This window comes from Rutilus rutilus (assembly GCF_951802725.1).
Source record: "Rutilus rutilus genome assembly, chromosome: 11".
NCBI classification, from domain to species: domain Eukaryota; kingdom Metazoa; phylum Chordata; class Actinopteri; order Cypriniformes; family Leuciscidae; genus Rutilus; species Rutilus rutilus.
Genome location: NC_140216.1, coordinates 37,076,875 through 37,099,879, shown reverse-complemented (window position 1 = coordinate 37,099,879; position 23,005 = coordinate 37,076,875). Strand labels below are relative to the sequence as shown.

The window sequence follows — 23,005 nt, the reverse complement described above, 5'->3', positions numbered from 1 at the left end:
AATTAAAAAATAACTAGGCCTACATATAATTAATAACTTATAAATTACTACATATAATTAATGACCATGATTCTTTTACTTGGGACATAAAAACATTTAGATCTGGTTAATGATATCTGGGACAACAATGCAACAAAAGTTGCACGTACTTGCATGCATGCCAGTTTGCAGTGAAATAAAAGGAAGCTATGTGAATAACAAGAGGCTACAGTGGGCTATCTTGCTATAAATACTTAACGCTTAATTGAAGATGATCCATGTTGATCATTCTAGTACATCTACAACTGCTTTTCGAATGAAAGCATATATCACTGATGTCAGGCATATAAGCAGCAATCAGGGGGTGAAAAGGAAATGTTGGCACTGTTTTTTTGTTGTTTTACTGAATGGTGCATTACCCTTGTGTAATAGTAATAGTGTGTGTAGATCTGTGTAGATTGTATGGCCCAGCAATGGCCCCCAGAAGAGCAAACAAATGCACATTTCAAATGGCTGTAACTCAAAGTCCAGTTAGTGTATCAAAGAGAAAATCGGCAGGATGACTGCTTATGCTATGTATAATAAATAATGTTGGCCACAGTTTTCAGATATATATGGAAAGCTGGCATAAAGGTTATTTTTAAAGTGCTCACAGTAAAATATCAAATTTTAGCCTGTCCCTCATATATGTCATAAAGGTTTGCACAATGAAGATATCCAGTTGTCCATTAAATATATTATTTATTTAACATTTATTGTTTTATTACTAAACGTTTTATACTACATTACCCACATATCTCTGTCATTCTATCAATGGAACAGGAAACACTGTCCTGTAGTTCATTGAAATGTGCAGACATGCTTAGGGTTAGGGTTAGGATCTCGGTAAAGGAGTAATTTCTCACATTATAGAGACACTTTATAGTTAGCTTAATGTATAACTAATGTAATAATAACACCAAACCATACTTTGTAACATGAAGCGCCAGTTTATATGGGTTAAACGATTGTCCAATCACAGCGAGTTCTGCGATAAAGTCACAGCCAATAAAAACCCAGCTGAACAAATGCGTCACACTTACATGCCCATTTATGGCAAATGATGACAGATCTCTTCTGGTTCTGGCTGCAGGGATAGATAAATATTTAATATTTAGGCTGTTAAACATGTATTATTTCTAATTAAATTATAAAGCTCATATTTAAAAACAAAAGACTCCTTTGTGTGGTTACCATCCAAAAACGAGTTCACATGATCAATGACACAAATTTGCTCATTTGATTAGATTGATGCATAAAAACATTTGAAAGAGAAACTTTTTTCTAAGCAATGTCCTACAGCAGGGTAGTTTTGCTGTATTTTAATTAAAGATAATTGCATGTAGGCCTACTAAAGTGTTTCTAACATTTACAGTGTATGTATAGTCAAAGATATATCAATTATATTCAAATAAATGTAACAAAAGCACAATGAATGGACACAATTTTGAAAGCTTATTCCAATATTTAATGTCAAACTGTTTAAAGACAAATGTAGCGCCAAAACTACTGCACAACAGTATAAAAATCAGTTAATTAAAAATATCCAGATACAGGGGCAATCTATTATAGTGACACATACATTAACGTTAAAAAAAATTGCTATGATGAAGTTATATATTTACAAACCAAAGGATGAGATTCAACTTTGTTATGTGAAAATACATTTGTTTTGTCGCTTTAAAGAACAAATAGGCAAAAACATAAGCGCAACATTTTACATTCTCAACTTTCATTCTAATCTATATCCTTGTGATTATTGGTCACTTTTATTGTAACTATGCAATGAATATGTCCTTTAGCAAAACACCTGATGAGCACTGACCCTTTTTTATAAAGGCATTAGGCAGAAATCAAGTACAGTTTATGAAGCTGAAAAGAGAAAACAAAATGCTTTAACAATATGGAAAAAGATAAATCACTATATTCAATATTGGTTCTGCATATATCAAAGAGATCACGAGGAGGAATGGGACTCCACATGAAGACTTTCAGAAACTGTGACAGAGCAAAGGGTGCACCTCGCTGGACACATCCTACGCATGCCCAAACAACAACACCCAAACACAGTGATGAAGTGGACACCACCAGGAGGATGCAGGAGACAGGGAAGACCAAGGAAGACACGGAGACAGATGTTTCACGAAGATCTGAAGAATGTCAGAGTCCTATGGGAAGATGTGGAGAACTTGGCCACGGATCGAATACGTTGGAGGACACTTGTTGCCCAATGTGCCCAGCACAGCACTTGATGATGACGTTGTGAGTTTATCCATAAGCGTGGGATATGTTTTCTGTAAAGAGTGTTGCATAATTAAATGTTAAAAGCATTTTTATTTGATAAGTTCACTGATATGTGGGCATTTCTATGAATAAAAGTATGTCTTTAATAGCAAGCAATAATCATATGAACATGATTTACATGCAAACGGGACAGTTATCAGCAGTGTAACTGATCTGATTATGACAAAATAATCGAGTATCTGATGAAATGTGACAAGTCACATAAGCTTTTGCACTCTTGCAAACAGGTAGGTTATGAGGTGTGGAGAAACATCATGTATCACTGGAACATAAACAGACGGAGACCAATTTGCAATTAATATAAACTTTCTGACAGTGTGTGGGACATCCGACAACTTTCCAAGAAGTGGCGCAACTGATTTACAAATATCGCGATAAATATGTACAGGAATTGAGGCAGTAGCCAATGACAGCACTAGGAGTAAAAGCTGCAGGATTGTACAAGTATACAAATATACATATTTGTATACTCGTACAATCGAGTATCATACGAATTTGACAACTTGTTAAATCTCGTAAATTATTAAAACTTGCAGACTATGTTTGTACTGATTGGGCTATGGGTTTTGTGAGAGAAGTTTTAAGAAACAACAAATGCTTGATAAAATGTTTGATTTAGGGTTAAAACCAAGACATACCATTGTGAATATTTGCCTTTGCAGCTTTCCGTCTCCTCCGTTTACTTCTCCTCAAACAATAATGGGCCGACTGAGTCTGAAAGGCCCTTTTGGTCTTTTCAGCTGTAAAAAGAGAAAAGAAAATATCATTAGAGTTCATGAGTTCTTCCTTTGTTTTTCCCTGCGTGTGTGTATTTGACCATGTAAGTGCTTTTTTGACACTTAATTATTATTCTGTATTAAGTTTGTCCTAAATGTGTTTATTTTGCTATATTTCCTGCTTAAGCATGTTCTTTAGTTATTTACATATGTATTTGAGATTATATTATGAGTAGATGGCTTCATGTATTGTTTAAGTTCCTTTATTTCCTGTGGATTCCATGTTATGTTTATTGTGAACTAAAACATTGTATTTCTGTTCTTTGTAGAAACCACACGCTCACACGCTCTCACACTCACACATACACACCCATATCCAATACCTGATTTGGAAGGAAAATAAAAGATCTTAACATCAGAGTGACTAGACTGGACCTGTTTTTACTGACAGCCCCATTGGCTTCAAGCTAGCTACCTAAGCATCCTCCTACTCCTTTTCATGTATAATATATAGGATTATTTAAAGGAAAAAGTACTGATTTACCTTACAAATATTGGATGTTACATTATAAAGCATTAAAAGCATGGCAAGTGTTGTGGTTAATATGCATTTACAACAAATATCACTTTAAAACTATCAATACAGAGGTAAAAGCATGGTAAATTTTGTGATTACTGTCCTTTACTACACCAATCACAGTAAAACTAAGGTTACTGAGGTTTAAAGCATGGTAAGTTTTGTGGTTACTGTCCTTTTACCACACCCTATCACAGTAAAACTAGGGTTACTGTGGTAAAAGCATGGTGAGTGTTGTGGTTACTGTGCATTTACAATAAGTATCACATTAAAACTACCAATAGTGTGGTAAAAGCATGGTAAGTTTTGTGATTACTGTCTTTTTACTACACTTATCACAGCAAAACTAATGTTACTGTGGTAAAAGCATGGTAAGTGTTGTTTTTACTGTGCTTCTACTACAAATACAACTTTGGAACTAATTGTACTATTTTTAATCTGATATGAATATCTAGGCCTATAGCACGTCACGTGACAGGCAGTGTTTAATCACCCTATTTTGAATTAGAAAGCAATGAAACGCAAAGTCTCCGTGGAAATGGCAGATAAATATCGACAAACAGAAAAGACATTATATCACACATTATTAGGACAGCGTATTTAGGTATTTATTTACTACTTACCAACAGCTGACACACGTGAACTGATGCCAAATCTCGCGATGTGTTCGGAACGAGACTTCTTCAGCGCGATTTCCTACTGATAAAATATCATTTTAAAAAATATCAATAAACAGCAAAGCAATCCAGCTTCCCTGGCAATAAGACAGAAATAATAACATTAAAAAAAAATACAACTTCAATACAACTAAAATATATTAAACAGCTTATCTGCTGCAGCCGACAGGCAGAAATAATCGAGCTGTGATCACGAAAGACGAAAAATAACGAAATAAACGTGTCCGTGGCACGAATCAATAGATTAAATTACGTGACCATATCACGAACGTTGGAGTTATCCGTGGTCTCACCACAGACTCAATCCGTGCTCCTATCACAGATTTTAGATCTGACTATAGCCAAGCAAGCAATTATGTGTAAAACGCCATCAAACTGGATTTTATGATGACAGGACAAGACAAAATTGCAACACAGTCGACATAAAGCTTTCAAGTGTCTAAACAAGTGAGCAACATACAACATCCAGTGAGTGAGGTCAGGTTGTTGAGGTCCGTGGTGCCATCACGGGACTTCAGTTAGGCTAACAAAATCAGATTGAATTTTTATGATGGCAGGACAATGCAATAGCTACAATAACAGAGAGGTTAAAGTCTTTATGGTATTTGGTGTTGGAAAAGAAATAAATACTTAAAATGTTGTGTTTCCAAATGAGAAAGCACGTCCGTTGAGTGAGATCTGTTCTCTGTCATTGAAATGGGTATCCGTGTGTGGACCACGGAAGATGAGTGTCATTGACTTGCGCGTTGGAGTTATCCGTGGTCTCACCACAGACTCAATCCGTGCTCCTATCACAGATTTTAGTTCTGACTATAGCCAAGCGAGCAATAGGTGTAAAACGCCATCAAACTGGATTTTATGATGACAGGACGAGACAAAATGTCAAGTTAATTACATGCCATTGCAACACAGTCGACATAAAGCTTATAAATTCCTAAACAAGCCAGCAACATTACAACGTCCACGAGTGAGGTCAGGTTGTTGAGGTCCGTGGTGCCATCACGGGACTTTGATTAGGCTAACTGAAACAAACTGAAATTTTATGATGACAGGACATTGCAATAGCTACAATAACAGTCAGGTTAACGTCATTATGGCATTTGATGTTGGAAAATAAACAAATACTTCAAATGTTGCGTTTCCAAATGAGAAAGCACGTCCGTTGAGTGACATCTGTACTCCGTCATTGAAACGGGTATCCGTGTGTGGACCACGGAAGGTCAGTGTCATTGACTTGCATTGGAGTAATATCCGTGGCGGCATCACGGAATTTGGGGCGATTCCGTGATGGCTCCACGGATTTTGAGTTAAGGGCCCGTGGACATTTCACGGAATCCTGTGAGACCAGGTTGTTTCAGTGAAGTAGGGCCTATGCTTTATAATTTAAATTTTCTCACAATTCTATAAATCAGAGATGACTTATTTATATTTGACTTCGAGTTATATTGTATAAATACAAGACTGCATGCTACTAGCACAGCAACAATCTATACTGCACAATATAGTAAGTTATTGCTCAATGAACGCAACATGCTTCAAAGTATTAACGCATGCTGTGATTCACAACCTAAGCATGAGCCTCGCACAATGGTAACGATCAAAACTTCAACATATAGAAACTCTTTCAAATGTCAAACAAAAACTGGACATTAAACAATAACAGTTTCCCTTTACTCAAAAACACATAAAATAACGCTTAATTTCAATATTTACTCTCCATTTCCAGCCATGTGGAAAGCATGCTGGTAACTAACAATGGTGTCTATAAATAAAACAGCATCATTTAACTAATTCTCTTAAAATACATAGGAAGCCTTTTTCCCTGTATTTTATCAGCTTAATCAGTTCCTCAATTCAAACCTCATTATGTTTCCTTAAAAAAAAAAAAAAAAAAAAAAAAAAGGAAAATGTAGGCTATAGGCCTATATCTCTTGGTTTATTTAGTGAAATGTTCTATCAGTAGCCTAATGCAAAAATAATTGTTGAAAAATAATGTAAAAATAATTAGGGACTTTTGTCCCTATAATTTAATGGCATTCGTCAATTATTCGTTACTTATTCCCGTAATTATTTTGTCTTTTGTTAGTTTAATAAAGAACTCTGTCTCGTCTTCAACTGTTTTTAGAGAAGATAAGGCAACGTTTTTTAGCACAATTCACACCCCTCGGTAATTCAGGAGAAAAAATCTCAAAATGCTCCACGTGAAACTGCGGTCTTCCGACCTTTTACTATAGAGGGTTTTCACGACGCGTCATCAATCCGGAAGTCGGCCATTTTGGAGGCACTGAACGTAAACAGTGCCATTGAACTGAACGGACTCGCAAATTTGGCTGATTATTGCTTCTGAAAAATTGTCAAGTTTTGGTCTGTACTCATCGGTCGCACCGAGAAAAAACATTTCTAGTTCTATAGACTGCCGAAAGTTAAAGAGAAGAGTGCAAAAAACTGATGAAAGATGGCGTTTGTGGTTGAGAGAGGCACAGCATCAGCCACATGTGTAAATGAAGCGTTAACTATGGCTAAAATTTTGACGTAAAATAGTTAACTATGGGTACATACACACTGTCAATCCGATTATCTTTGTATCCGATTGGAATATGATCTAAAATGATGTCCACACTGTATTGAGAATGAGGACATACTCATAGGTAGCTTGCTGTCACGTGACGAATTGAGCCCGTCCACCATTTTGGGAGGATACGCTATCGGTTGCCAGGGGCAACAGTGCAAGAGCAATACAGAGACGGAGCAGGAAAGACGGCTCGAGGAATTATAATAAAAATTACGAGAAAATTAAGAAGAAATGGAGAAGAATGCGGCAAAAGAGAAGGGTCCTTACAGGGAGAAACTTACTACCAATGCCAAACAATTTTTTTTTTTTTTTTTTTTTTTTAAATTTTAAAATACGAAAAAACTGTAACACATGGTTCCTACGGTTTCCATGACAATCGTGTGAGACACTGGAGCAGTTTTTTACACAGCAGTGTTTTCCAGGCATTCTAAAATAGTGCGACAACCTCCTCTACTACCAATACAAACAATGACCGGTGCTGGCGGGTATCCTCCCAAAATGGCGGAAAGGGGAGGATGACGCGGTCTCTGAGGGCGGGGGCGCTGTGGCGTGACGACATCTCCTCATTAAGTTGGCTTGAGAGAGCCAACATATTGAAATCCTATTTAAACTTATTATTATTATTCCGAGACTAAAATTTCTATATCAAACTCGTCCTAGAGCTTTAACTCTACATACTCCAAACTCGGCTCAGACACTCAAACTGATCTGACCAAGTGTGCTATATCTTTTCAGACTGATCGGACTTACGGTTTTCCTACAAATGACGATCAAAACTCGGAAAAACTCCCATTGACTTAACATTGGGCATTCTAAAAAAATTCAAACTCACCAACCGACAAAAATTTAAATCTAAATCCCTTGAAAACTAATTCAAACTGCCATTCTATATATATTAGCCAATGAAACTCATTTAAACTAATAAACTCTAATCTCATACACTTATAAACTAATTAACTTAAATTTAATAACTAATTAACTAATAAACTCATGAATTCATAGACTTATGAACTCTTAAACTCATAAATTAATAAATTCTGAACTCTAAACTCATTTAAACTTATAAACTCTAAACTCAAAAACTTGTACACTTATAAACTCTAAACTCATAAACTCTGAGTGTGTGAGTGTGTGTGTCTGAGTGAGTGTGTGAGCGAGGTAGTCTGTGTGAGTGTGTGTGTGTGTGTGTGTGTGTGTGTGTGTGTGTGTGTGTGTGTTTGTTTGTATCTATCTAACTTATTTATATATCTATCATAAACTTCAAACTACTTTAAACTACTTAAAACTTCAAACCAATTTAAACTTCTTAAGTTTAAAGCTCCCAGCTCCCAAGCAACTCCATAGCAACCAAACTTGAGTACCCTAGCAACCGTTTTGCAAGACCTATATCTCTGTATCAGAACATCGTATAGAGATGAGGTTTGGCTCTTTTGACTCATGCTAGCAAACAGCACTTCCAACATGCTACATATGCTAGCAGTGAATAGCTACATGCTAATAGCGATTAGTTAAGTGTTAAATCATGCCAAGATCATGCTAAGAACTCTATAAAAACTCCATAGTAACCATCTGTGATAACTACCAACCACCTAGTAACACCATATCAACCGCCCTGAATACCATAGCAACCCCCCAGAACACCCTAGCAACCGCCTAGCAACCACCCAAAAGACCCTAGCAACCACCCAGAATACCGTAGCAACCACCCAAAAGACCCTAGCAACCACCCAAAAGACCCTAGCAACCGCCTAGCAACCACCCAAAAGACCCTAGCAACCACCCAAAAGACCCTAGCAACCACCCAGAATACCCTAGCAACCACCCAAAACAGCCTAGCAACCACCCAGAACACCCTGGCCACCACCTAGCAACCACCCAGAATACCTTAGCAACGCCTAGCAACACCATAGCAACCACCCATAACACCCTAGCAACTGCCTAGCAACCACCCAGAACACCCTAGCAACCACCCAAAATACCCTAGCAACCGCCTAGCAACCACCCAAAACCGCCTAGCAACCACCCAAAACACCCTAGCAACCGCCTAGCAACCACCCAAAATACCCTAGCAACCACCCAAAAGACCCTAGCAACCACCCAAAATATCCTAGCAACCACCCAGAACACCCTAGCAACCGCCTAGCAACCACACAAAAGACCCTGGCAACCGCCTAGCAACCACCCAAAACACCCTAGCAACCACCCAAAACACCCTAGCAACCACCCAAAATACCCTAGCAACCGCCTAGCAACCACCCAGAATACCTTAGCAACCGCCTAGCAACACCATAGCGACCACCCATAACATCCTAACAACCGCCTAGCAAAAAACTTTCCGGTCCAAACTTTCTCAAGCCAACTTAAAGTTTGTCTCGACGAACTTTCGCATCTAGTTCTCAATTGCAACTGTTCAGGTCCGATTTGTGTGTCCACGCAGCTCTTTGACAACACGGCAATGATGTTGCGTTGATGGAGGGGTTTGCATTTGCAATATAAATGTTTTCTTATTTAAATTTTACAATATGGAGATGTGTAGCCGCTGCGCTGGACTACTGCGTCTCGAGCTGCAGAACTGTAGGAGGCTGGTATGCACAACTCTTTTTCCGCGCCGGTTTCAAAATACTTTTCAAAAATAATAATTTTCTGCTTGTCCGGCACTTTGCAACAACACAGCCTTGTTTCGGCAGCGACTTTCAGCATGTTCCCTATAACAACGTCTGATGTTTATATTTTACGTGGCGTGAGAAAGTCACATAAACCACGCGAAAGAGCGTTCAGACTGGTGGATTTCCTGATATGTGATTTGAATAGGATATTAAACCACATATGGATGTAGCTTGAAACGGATTTCATGAGCTTTTTTTTTGGACTGACAATCTGAACGTAGCCAATGTCGGGATACGAAATAGAAGTAAGGACTAGTTGGAGAAGCTAGCTCGTTCAGATCTTTACCACATATTACCTTAAGTTTGTCAAAATGTTGAGCTCTTTCCTGCTTTAAGTCCTTCTCTATATGATTTCACAGCTTCCATGTGTTGTTCCCGTGGTTTAGACATCAGAAATTAGTGTAACAATGTGTTCAATAGTACATAAACAGTGCAATCCATGCTGTTGTTTACATCCGAGTACCTCCAATATGGCTGCGCATCCGGGTAACTTACCAAATCGTGACGTAGGTGAAAACCCTCTATCGTGTCAATTGATTTTGATTAAAATGCGCGAGGGAGAGAGAGCAAGACAGCGATCGACGTGTTGTTTGAAGACGTGAGAGTGCGCGCGCGCGGCCGGGGCGCTTTTCATTCAGTCAGTCATTCTATTCTACATCACTCACCGATCAAATAAGGCTTTGGCGGGGTTCTTGACCACTATTTCAAGGACAATTAGGAAGAAAACAAATAAAAAGCTTTTATGTAACTCAAATATTAGATTTTTTTCCCCCACAAATATGCCTATTTAATATATTTTTTTTAACAATTTTTCCATAATTTAATGAGGGCCCAGTTCTGCCCCTGTTTTTTTCTTTTTTTTTTTTTTTTTCTCGTTATAGGGAGTTTTGGCGAAATTGACGTGTTTCCATTGGCCGTATTTTCAATTCGCAATTTGATTCAAAATCAGTGGCGGCTGGTGCTTAAAAAAAAAAAAAAAAAAAAACGGAATTGTAGGACTGCCTACTCCACAGAAAGTGACTTGACCCTAATTGGACTATATCCAGAGGCAGAACAACAGTGACTGCTAGAGTAACTTTGTGGTTGAATGCGAATGTGATTGAAAAAGTCCCTTTTACATTTCTGGGGGTACGTCGCCCAATCACCCTAATGAAGAAACCGCCCCTGAGTTTGAAGGGTAACGAAACATACCTGAGGGCATTTCTTCTCATCAATGGCATTCAGTGAGTAGTCTTTGCAGACATATGGTTACGTCGCCTAATATAATATACATACGTTTTTATAAGATCTGAACGATTTCGTTTCTCAAAGGCTCTTTCAGTCAAAACCTCACTGAATCAAGAAACATGTCTTTCAATCAATGATCCTGGTTAACAGCTCTTTAGAATTTGAACTACTTCATTACATTCACTTAGGCCTATAACATTCACAGCATTATTTGCATAGTTTAGGAACTTATAAGCTTTAGGTCGACTGTGTTGCAATGGCATGTAATTAACTTGACATTTTGTCTCGTCCTGTCATCATAAAATCCAGTTTGATGGCGTTTTACACCTATTGCTCACTTGGCTATAGTCAGAACTAAAATCTGTGGTAGGAGCACGGAGTGAATCTGTGGTGAGACCACGGATAACTCCAACGCAACTCAATGGCTGCGTTCGAAACCGCATACTTCCCTACTATTTAGTATGGTAAAAAGAGTAGGCGAGTGAAAAAGTATGTACGAATCCAAAAGAGTAGGCGAGAATTAGGCTACCTGTGTGAGTGTGACGTATTAATTATCGCGAGATTCAGACTTAAGTGCGTTCTAATATGCCTACTTTCCTACTATATAGTAGGCGAAAACAGTAGGCCCTACGTGAAGGAAGCAGTACGTTCGAAAATCAGTATTCATAAAAGAGTAGGCGAGAAGTTCCCGGATGGCTTACTGCTTTCGCCCAGATTTTTGAGTGCTCAACTGATGGATACTCTTCTATCCCAGGAGGCCACGCGAGAGGATACGTCATAAAAAAGAAGACGAAAGGCTTGTTCGACTTGAACCGGCGCTGCACAGATCGATCGGTGAATGACATCAAAGTACCGCGAGAGCGAATAGAAAGTAGACGGCTCCTATATGCTTTTGAATTGCTCTCGCGGTACTTTGATGTCATAAACCGATCGGTCTGTGCAGCGCCGGTTCAAGTCGAACAAGCCTGAAGGATAGGTCATACTCGAACGTGACGGAAAGGATGACGGACGAGACTGTTTTCAAATGTGAGTATTACAAATCAAATGATCGCATGTGTTGAACTACTGTACAGTAAACTGTTGAATTGTTGAAGGTGTAAAGACGCTATATATTTGTGATTTTGCTGTAAATCACATTTTATTATGTATAGCTAACAGAGGAGCTCCAGTAAGGACACATACGTCTCCAAAGTGGATTTGCATACATTTTAAACCATATACATCTTAAATACAATTACTAAATGTCTATTTAATATCTGGCAAGAAAATCTTCTATAAGAATTGCAGAATACTACGTCTAATAGATATGAAATAGACATCTGAGTGATGTATGTGTGCTATTATGTAGAACAAATCTATAAAGTAACTAAACATTCGTTATCTATTTTATTTGTCCATTAGTACTGTTGATAAATTGTCTGGATGTTACAGGGACAGATGAACACTTGTGTGTTTATCCGGTGGAGAGTGGCTCGTGAAGCTGAATGCTGCCATCAAAGGCTTTGTGACATTACAGAAATGAATAACAACATCTATTTAAATATTAAGTTGTAGTTTATTTTAATTATTGTAATTTCAAACAGAGCTATTACAGCACTTTTCTGATTCTTGATTTCTGTACTTTTGTGGTGGAGCAGGACCTGCAAGGGAAGATGGTGACGGCATTTGTGAAAAAAAGCGTTTTTGTCTTCTAAATAATACTGAAATCAAGTGACATTGTGCTGTTAAAATGACTGCTTTTGTGTTATGTTTCTGCATTTTTATAGGATCTGAAATGTCAGCAGGCTGGTGTGAGCACTGAGGATGAAGAGCACAGAGCTGAATCCTGGAGATGGTGCCATGGATGAGACCCTCCATCACTCCACCTTCCCTCCATCACTTCACCTGCCCTTACGAGCCCCTCCATCACTCCACCAGCCCTTACGAGACCCTCCATCACTCCACCAGCCCTTACGAAACCCTCCATCACTCCACCAGCCCTTACGAAACCCACCATCACTCCACCAGCCCTTACGAAACCCACCATCACTCCACCAGCCCTTACGAGACCCTCCATCACTCCACCAGCCCTTACGAGACCCTCCATCACTCCACCAGCCCTTACGAAACCCACCATCACTCCACCAGCCCTTACGAGACCCTCCATCACTCCACCAGCCCTTACGAAACCCACCATCACTCCACCAGCCCTTACGAAACCCACCATCACTCCACCAGCCCTTACGAGACCCTCCATCACTCCACCAGCCCTTATTGCCTCAGATTGTGAAGCACAACACATCACACAACAACCTCCGGCACGAAGGCATGGCTCACCTCTGGCGGTCAGCTGATTCATCAGAATAAAGCCGCAGAATGAGAACCACTGTGTTGAGATGGCAGAAGGATGTGGTTCACCGTCTGTAGCCTACATACTATGGAGGGATTATTGGGTCAGATTTAAAACGAAAAGTCTAAAACTAAAAGTCTTAAACGAAAACTAAAAGTCTAAATTTGAAACTAAAAGTCTAAGTCGAAAATGAATTTGGTTTTTAGGATTGGGCATTTGGTATTTAGGATTGGGCATTTGGTATTTAGGATAGGGCATTTGGTATTTAGGATTGGGCATTTGGTCATTTAGCCATTTAGGATTTAGGACTGGGCATTTAGGGATTTAGGATTGGGAATTTGGTATTTAGGATTGAGCATTTAATCATTTAGCCATTTAGGATTGGGGATTGGGGATTTGGGGATTTAGGATTGGGCATTTGAGGATTGAGGATTGAGGGGTGTATGCAAATAAGGAGGCGTGGCCCTTATGGACAGCAGAGGGAGATCCCAGTGCTAAGGAGCACACTGTAATGAAACCAAACAGAGCGAATGAGCAGGGCTGGAGTGAGTACTGTACTTTATGTAAGGGATAATGCGAATAACAACCCCGACAGGCTGAACGGGACCCCGACGTGAAGCATATAATATAGTATTTATATACTATATAAATATATAGTATATATTTACCTACAAAATAAATAAATAATTTGACACAAAATATTGATTTAAAAAGGAGTTTATTGATTTAAAAACGATTGTATTGCTCCCGCTAAAGAAAATAGTCCATTCCGCGTCCATAGCAACGCTCTGTTTTTCATGGCAACGGTATGTTATACTTCGCAGCGGTCTGTTATCAAGAAATAACAGACCGCATTCTACATTGGAATTCAACCAAGCCAAGTAAAAAATAAATATTTTTAACGCAACGCATCAGAAAAAACAAGGTTAGGAAACAGTAACTGTACGTTCACAACGCCGCCGACTTGAGCTGCAAAGAAGCTCTGGCCGCCCTGTCAAGGACGCTTGTCAAAAAGTAAGGGGAAGCTTGTTGACGCTTGTTGACAATGACAACGGTTGTTGATAGTGAGTGCTCACATTTGTCTGGATTAAAATATTCTGCTATGTGAGATCACAATATAAGGCACAGATATGTAATGTTTTAATGTCCAAATAAATGTGAGCACTGTGCGATAGGCATTCATTTTGCGTTAATTTGTAAAGGACAAACAAAAATGGATAATTTTTAAATCCATAAAATAACTTAATTTTACATTCTGGCAACATTACATTATGAAAAACATAACATTTTACATTATGTGCTGTTGACTTCCGCCTTGTTCACATTCTTGCACATGGGGATTCAATAGAGAACTTTTGTTTTCCTTTTTAATTTAGGTATGATAGAACTGTTGCAATTATTTATTTTGACAACCAATATAGAAAGTTAAACATTTTTTTGACAAACTCAGAATTGGTTGAAGAGTTCATTGATTATATAAAACGTATTGAAGGTTGAATAATATTTGGACTACAGTATTATCTGCACGTTATCTCATCCATGAAGATGCAACAATGTAGAACAAGCTATTAGAGATTTTGAGAACCAGAACCAAGCTAACTGAGCAAGTTGAACTTTAGTTATAGTGTGTGCCCTTTTATTACTATTTAATTAATTTTAACATAAGGTGGTGGGTAATAAAAAAAAAAAATCACTCATGTATTCCATGATTCCTAATTCACTACTATCTCAATTACAATTAAGTACAAAATAACTTTATTCAGTTGTGTAGGCACTAAAACAGTCCAATACATTATAGTCAAATTATTTTTTATGATAAAATAATTAAGATTTCTGTGCCACCCCAGACTGGTTGCTGGCCCTTGCCTGGCCACCCCTATGAAAAAATCCTGGCTCCGCCACTGACTGGAGAGAGAAATGATGAAGATAAATCACCTTACTAGTCTAAAGTTTGGACACACTTGATACAAACACTCAATGTAAGTTTCTTATAATATTAAAATATATTGTGGCGAGCAGGACGAGGCCGGTGGCGTGATTGATAATGAGCGACACCTGCGCGACGCACCGGGCTCGTATATTTACAACTATATAAAGCTCTCCATAAAATATATTATATGGCCAAGAGTAATTTTCATCTTAATAATGTTTAATGTCAATGTGATTTTCATCTGCAGTTTAGAAGTTTTGTGTTCAGTCTGTCTGCGCGTCATTTACTTCCTGTTTCTTTAGTCGTTATGTTTTGTGACAAAATGACAGAAACGCCAATCTTTGTATCAAAAACAATCAAATGACATATTTAAATACAATTCTGATACCATTTCAGTGAAGTGAACAACTAAAATAGTTAAGTATTTGACATGCTTAAACCTGGTTCTGTTCAACTCATTCCAGTTTGACATAAACCTATAAACCAGTTCACTTCCATTAGAAACATGTTCAGCACAATCTCTCTTATATTTCTATCTCTTACCTGTGAGGATCAGATGTGTCCACAAGACTCTTTGAACGGATCAATAAATATTCTGTAGTTTAAAGAGGTTGATCGTTTCAGGAGTCCATATTGTTGTTAATCAAGTTAGTTTCACTTTCTCTGAATCTCTCTGAACTACAGTGATGTCAGAGCTCCTGTATTCACACATTTTAAAATTAAGAAGCAGTATTTTTCCGAAGTCTCCAGTAGATGCCGCCATTTGATCAAGTCGGACAACATTTCTAACCGCCAAGTCAGCCGCCGATCGGTCTGCGCAGAGCTGCATGAAGTCGAACAAGCCTGAAGCCTCACTTTCTGTCCAGTCACGTGCGTGTTTCGCTTCGGGTGTCATAAGGCTCGAACTTCAGATCGTATTTAACGAGTCATTGTTGCCTCAGTCTGGTTGATATTTTCAATTATTGAAATTGACATTTAATAACGGATGATCCTATCAGACAATGTCCTTATTCATTGTGTATGTGTGTGTGTGTGTGTGTGTGTGTGTGTGTAGAGAGAGAGAGAGAGAGAGAGAGAGAGTAGGCCTACATTAAATTTTATTGAATCATATAAGCTTATAAGCTATTATCTTTTATGGTCACACTTTAATGGGAAAATGAATTTTTTTTAATGAACAAATCAAACACAAACATGTAAGGCTTTTATTTGTACACATAACATTGAAACTATGGAGTGTGTTGTGGTTGCTTCATCTGCCAGAGCTTCTAAAACAGGCTTCTGGCTGCTTTATTTTAAATAAGCGCCAGATGGCGCTGTTCTCAGCGCTATTCTCGACACTCTCGAAGCTTTGAATCTTTTCCCGGAACAGTCAGGGGAAAGCCTCAGTGATTCATGAGGCTTCATTTCCCCATCCCTATTATGAACCAGCTTCATAAGTCACTCTAGTCTCTCTAGTCACTCTCAACGCTCTCAAGGCGGGCTTTGGAATATTCTCTCCCCAACGTGACGTAATGCAATGCATTGTGGCGGAAAGGAGAATCGTTGCAAACCGCTGTAAGATAGCCTACTTTTTCGTATTATATTGCGTTTTGTGATACCCAACAACATAAAATACAATGGATAACAGTTTAAATGTTTATTACCAACAAGTAAACTGCACAAATTCTATGAAAAAAAAAACCTGCAACATGGCCTTTAAAATGTACTCCATCCTGTTCGTTTTAATTCTGATGAAACTTCTTTTCCTGAGGAGAAGAAAACGGCTTTTTTAAAAAAAAAAGTTGCCGCCTCCGTTGTTGCCGTCCGCCATATTTATTTTTCATTCGCGCTCTATCGCCTTATCGTGTTGGATTGTGGGAAATAGTGTCTCAGCAAGTGTACATCGGATGTACACTCGAATTCAGAGAGGATTGTGGGTAAAAGTAGTGAACGAATGTAGGGAATAATTAGGGTGACCAAACGTCCTGTTTTCCCAGGACATGTCCTGTTTTCACGTCCTGTCCTGGCCGTCCTGTCTGTTTTTTATAAAGTGCTGAAAATGTCCTGGTTTTCATTATTTTTCATTGGGCCATTAAGCATGTACTTTAAATGCATGCTTGCCTTTGCACACAAAACATAGGAAACCGGCGCGTATAATCAGCGCGTTCCTCAATCCGCAGCGGCAAGCAGAGAGCATGTCAGAATACAGAGGCCTGTGTGTGTGTGTGTGTGTTCATCTCAGCCTCATTGGTCTGTCACACTGCTCGTCAATGTCACAATATTTGAAATGACCAATCAAATCAAAGTAGGCGGACTTTACGTTCACAGACACAGAATTTCAATTTTAGCAGCGTGACTCGACCAGGGCCGGGTTTCCCGATAACGATGTATCTTAGCTCTTAAGAGCGCTCTCTACGTGCAAGGTTACGAACGCTCGCCTTAAATAGTAGGCTATTCTATTGTTGCGGGCCAAACATTGAATGGAAAGGATGTATTACTTTATGTATTAAAGTACAATAACATAGTTGCAAGGTTGTGAATGCATTTGTCAAGTATTTTTTGATGCATTCACCCCAACCACGCCCCCACCCCTTAACCACGCCTCCCAAACCACGCCCCCGCCCTGTTTTCTGAAAACTAAAATATGGTCACCCTAGAATAATGTTGTTCACTCAGAATTCGGACACCACTACAAAATGGCCGACACCCTAAATAGTGCACTATATAGTGGATAGGGAGCAATTTCAGACACAGCTTATAGGTTTTCATTAAAGTCAATGTGTGTATTTTCACTGACTGCGGAACGTCTGCGTTCCGACTCCGGCGATCCGCAGCCTTCCAGAACAGATACGCAGAGCTTGGAGCTTCTACTTTTGCCGGATGCCGGAGAGCTCCGCAGCAATTCAGTACTTATATCGCGCGATCATACGTGAATTCACGAGATCTCAGCTGTCAGTCATGGCCGTATAGCCGTTCCGCAACAAATCCTGTCCTGGTGGGTATTGAAGGACGGCGGAGCACGGAGCCGATCCGCAGCTGTTCCGCAGTTGGTGGAAATTCGGGGCCACAGTGACTGCTTTTATCAGTTATCCTCCTTGTTCCTAGATACAGGCCCCATGACACTTTGCGCAGCAGTGACTTCCGTTAACTGGTAACAATCAGTGAACGGCTCGCTCTATGAACGCGCTAGTATTTTTTAAACTGGCTACAAAGAATTATTCTACTCACCTTTCAACAATCGAACAACAAAAGGAAACATACAAATGTAAAAGCATTAGCTATATTTTTTTGGTCTCTTGGAAATGCACATTTGACAGTAGCTTGACAGTAGCAGTTCTGATACAAATGTACATTTATTTTCGTTAACACAGACAGTAGCTAACATCTGTAAAAAAATAAAATAAATGTAAAAGCCTAATTTTTAAAGGGTAAAGTTTAAATAGGCTATTCTTACTGAACTCTACTCTTATTCAAATTAACCATTGGTCTTATAGCTATATCATACATTTAGATCATGATAAGCACAGGTAAAACATGGCACCTCACTACCATGTCCATGGTAAAAACAATATGGTTCATATTGTCACAAGCAGGTTGAAGCAGAGAGGATGCAGGTTCTAATTGCAGCATCTTTATTAAACAAACTCAAATCAAAAAGAACAGGATCAAAGGAATATGAACAGAAAAATCTACTAAACACAATGATGACAGACAAGGAACAGTTGAAACACAGGGCTTAAATACACAGAGAACAGATCAGGGAAACGAGACACAGCTGATTAGAGTAATTAACAGGGGCCTGTACCATGATGGTAGTTGGACAAACTCCAGGTTACAGGATTAGTTTCGAGTTGACAAAACCAAACCAATCCAACCAGGCTTTGTTGGTACCATGACCTGATCATCAACTTTCTCTGTCAGCTCAGGCTTTGAACCTGAGTTTAGGAGTTTAGGTGTGACATCAGTAGCGAACAGCCAATCACATGCTGAGAAAGAGGGAAACTGCGATTCATTTCTAGCGAGAGAAGCAGCGTCATTCACTTCTCTCTTCAGCAGAATATTTTGAGATTAAAAGAAATATTACGAATTTAAACAAATTTACACAGCAAGAAGAAAATAGCTGTCTATGAAAGAGGACAAAAGAAAAAGTCTTGCTATATAAGTGCAAGTAAAATATTGTGAGTTTTTACAGTTGATAAAGGTAGGTCTATTGAGAGAATGTAGTCATTTTATAGCTTTATCTATTGGTTCTAAAGCATATTTATATTACCTTTATATATTTATTCCTTTAAACTGTGCGTAAAGTGTTACTACATAAGTGTTACTAAAAGCCATACGATTTTGACTTTAAAAATTATTTGCTATGTAGTGACCTTTAATGTGGAGTAGAAACAGGTGGAGTGACTTTATCGCATCAGACATGTGTCGCTCACAGCTGATTGGTCCAAGTTCGGTTTGAGATCTCTTACCTGGAACATAACCTGCCCCGGACCAGGTTAGCCGTGCAGCGTAAAGTTACTATGGCGATGAACACTGCTAAAAGCCAAACCACTTTCATGGTGCCTAAAACCCAGGGTTGGCGCAAACTAAACTGAAACACAGCTGGCTAGCCTCCTAAACCGGCTTCATGGTCTCGGCCCCAGGTGAAAGGGATCAAATTAACAACCTAGAAACACAGACAATCACAGAACAGGAAAACAGGTCAGAAGCAAACTCAAAATATAGCAAACAAGCTCAAATCGTGACACGTGATGAATGGCTTTTTTGGTTTTTAGTCTATTAAAACATTTAGTATAAATACAAATACAAAAAAACTGCTAGCTTATAACAAAAATGTCTGTAATTTGCCGCCTGTATTTCATTACTCATTTAATACATTTAATAGACCTACATGTCTCCATAATATAATTAAATTGTAGACAAATAGTATTTTTTTACTTATTTCCAATAAAAGTGTAAAAATCTTTAAAACAAGCACTATTTTTAAATTGGTTTCAGCTTGTTTTATCTTGCTCATTGTGTTTTTTCACAACAATGTTTAGATATTCAAACTTATTTAAAAAAAACAACTTCTATTCTATTCTAAAATGTGGAAGAGCTCCTGCTCCCATTACATTGTCTTTCTTACATGAAGTTAAAATGGTTTTGTCATGTTGCTTTGCTCTCTCTCACTGTAGATGAAGTGTTGTACAGTTAGTTTGAACAGATGTGGATCTCTCCGGCTCTAAGCGGCTGGAGTACGGAGGTTGCTCGTGGCACGAGGAATGTTGTGTTTGTTGCGGCTGTGAGAAGCCCATCGGCGGACAGTCGTTCATCCCAGATAAGAGCGAGTTTTACTGTGTGCCCTGTTACGAGGGACGAGGAGGGTTTTGAAAAGTCAGAAGAATTGTTCATTTTGTTGTGGTAGTAAGTTATTTTAGCAGTAGAGAGACATTAGCAGAGAAGCTCGAGAGGAGGGATTTATACAAACCAAGGTCAGCGGGATCTTTCGATTTGCGCCACTTCTTCTTCCAGTCAACAATGTGATCTCTCCATCCCAGGATACTCACTGTGGTCGATGTGATCTCTCCATCCCAGGATACTCACTGTGGTCGATGTGATCTCACCATCCCAGGATACTCACTGTGGTCGATGTGATCTCTCCATCCCAGGATACTCACTGTGGTCGATGTGATCTCACCATCCCAGGATACTCACTGTGGTCGATGTGATCTCACCATCCCAGGATACTCACTGTGGTCAATGTGATCTCACCATCCCAGGATACTCACTGTGGTCGATGTGATCTCTCCATCCCAGGATACTCACTGTGGTCGATGTGATCTCTCCATATCCCAGGATACTCACTGTGGTCAATGTGATCTCTCCATCCCAGGATACTCACTGTGGTCAATGTGATCTCTCCATCCCAGGATACTCACTGTGGTCGATGTGATCTCACCATCCCAGGATACTCACTGTGGTCAATGTGATCTCACCATCCCAGGATACTCACTGTGGTCAATGTGATCTCTCCATCCCAGGATACTCACTGTGGTCGATGTGATCTCTCCATCCCAGGATACTCACTGTGGTCGATGTGATCTCTCCATCCCAGGATACTCACTGTGGTCGATGTGATCTCACCATCCCAGGATACTCACTGTGGTCAATGTGATCTCTCCATCCCAGGATACTCACTGTGGTCGATGCGATCTCTTCATCCCAGGATACTCACTGTGGTCGATGTGATCTCACCATCCCAGGATACTCACTGTGGTCAATGTGATCTCACCATCCCAGGATACTCACTGTGGTCGATGTGATCTCACCATCCCAGGATACTCACTGTGGTCGATGTGATCTCACCATCCCAGGATACTCACTGTGGTCGATGTGATCTCACCATCCCAGGATACTCACTGTGGTCGATGTGATCTCACCATCCCAGGATACTCACTGTGGTCGATGTGATCTCTCCATCCCAGGATACTCACTGTGGTCGATGTGATCTGTCCATCCCAGGATACTCACTGTGGTCAATGTGATCTCACCATCCCAGGATACTCACTGTGGTCGATGTGAGGTCACAGTGAGCTAAAAGTGTAACCTCAAAGCTCACTCACTGTGCGCTCAAACTGTGAGCTCAGCATGAGAGACAACTGTAAAGTCATTGTGTTAAACTCTCATTCTGTTAGTTTAGTGAGTTTACTGTGATCTAAAATTCCTCTAATATTGGTTAGTTATATCACAAACATCATGTAGAAGTTCATATTTTATTTCCATCAACAAAGTATTTCAAAAATTCAGTTTTCTTGTTTATTTTGTATTCTTTTCAGGTTTTGACATTTGACACAAATATTTCTATTTGACGGATGCATTCAGATTCTGGTGTGGTTTTGGTGACTCTTTTTCACTTCTTAACCTTTATTTCTTTTTCCCCTTGAAAAAACTTGACATCCTGAAACACAGAGAGCAATATGTTTGATTACTGGTGTGATTTCTGAAGCCAGGTGACTCTACACATGAGCTGGTAAGATGGATGGTTCACATGTACCTGGTCATGTGACAGTACTCTGCTAACACAGGGCCAGGCCACAGTGCATATTAGCATTATAATATCATATGAGCGTATGTGAAATGCAATTAAAGTGACCACCCACCATTTCTCCAGTGTAACAATTCCACGCTGAGTCCAGAACACAACTGTACAGCACAAACGGTTTGCTGACAAATCCTGCAGTGTCCACGTTTTTCCAGAGTTGAGAAACAGGAACTATAATGTTCCCAGTGACCGACATTTGAACTTCCTCCTCTCATCCTGCTCAACATTTTGAATTCACAATGAGCTGATATAATATTCACACTGTGAGTGTCACTGTATGAGAATGGTCTCATGATCTCACGTGTTGACTGGGATCTGCAGCCCTGAGTTTAGACCGATGCTCGCGGAGAACATCACATGACCAGGGGCAGAGGAGGTGACGCGGGCTGGCCTGGAGGAAAGGGGGCAGAAGTCTAAGCAAGATTTTAGAGAGGAGAAAGAGTATCAGTTGCACTGTTAGTGTCTGATGATGATGAGATGATTAGCGGGAGTAAGTGTGTCTGAGACCAGAGAGGACAGACGGAGGGAGAGAGTGAGCGAAGGTTACAGTGTGTTGTTCCTCCGGTTGCTGATACTTCTCTCTGGTGTCAGGTTCTTTATAGATATGGAAAAAGACTATTAAAATATTATTTACACTGAGAAAAAAAGTGTTGTTTTACAGCAAGACACTACAGGCAAAAAAAAGTGTTTTTTCATGCACTAGTCAATTTTCAATAGACTGGCTTTTCATGTCCGAATCTCGCGAGAATTAGTACGTCACCCAGGTAATTCTCGCCTACTCTTTTATGAATACTGAATACTGATTCATACTTTTTCGCTCGCCTACTGCGGTTTCGAACACAGCAATAGATTTCAACGGAGACAAGTGAAGTCAATTAGAAGTCAATTAGAAGCACTCACTTCCTGATGGCTGAGCGTACTGCACA

General features: G+C 39.4%; 1 protein-coding gene and 1 long non-coding RNA gene across 2 annotated transcripts in view; one reads left to right on the top strand and one right to left on the bottom strand.

Annotated features, from left to right (window-relative positions):
• LOC311299515 (four and a half LIM domains protein 3-like) overlaps positions 1–23,005 on the top strand; it is a gene marked incomplete at its 5' end in the record, with an annotated part of 138,301 nt that overhangs the window by 111,547 nt on the left and 3,749 nt on the right. The gene's annotated exons all lie outside the window — the stretch shown is intronic.
• Positions 1,464–15,880, bottom strand: LOC311299523. The gene is made up of 4 exons (XR_014629140.1): positions 15,560–15,880; positions 4,239–4,314; positions 2,961–3,062; positions 1,464–2,312 (listed from the first exon to the last, which is right to left on the bottom strand). It is a non-coding gene; the product is annotated as an uncharacterized lncRNA (long non-coding RNA).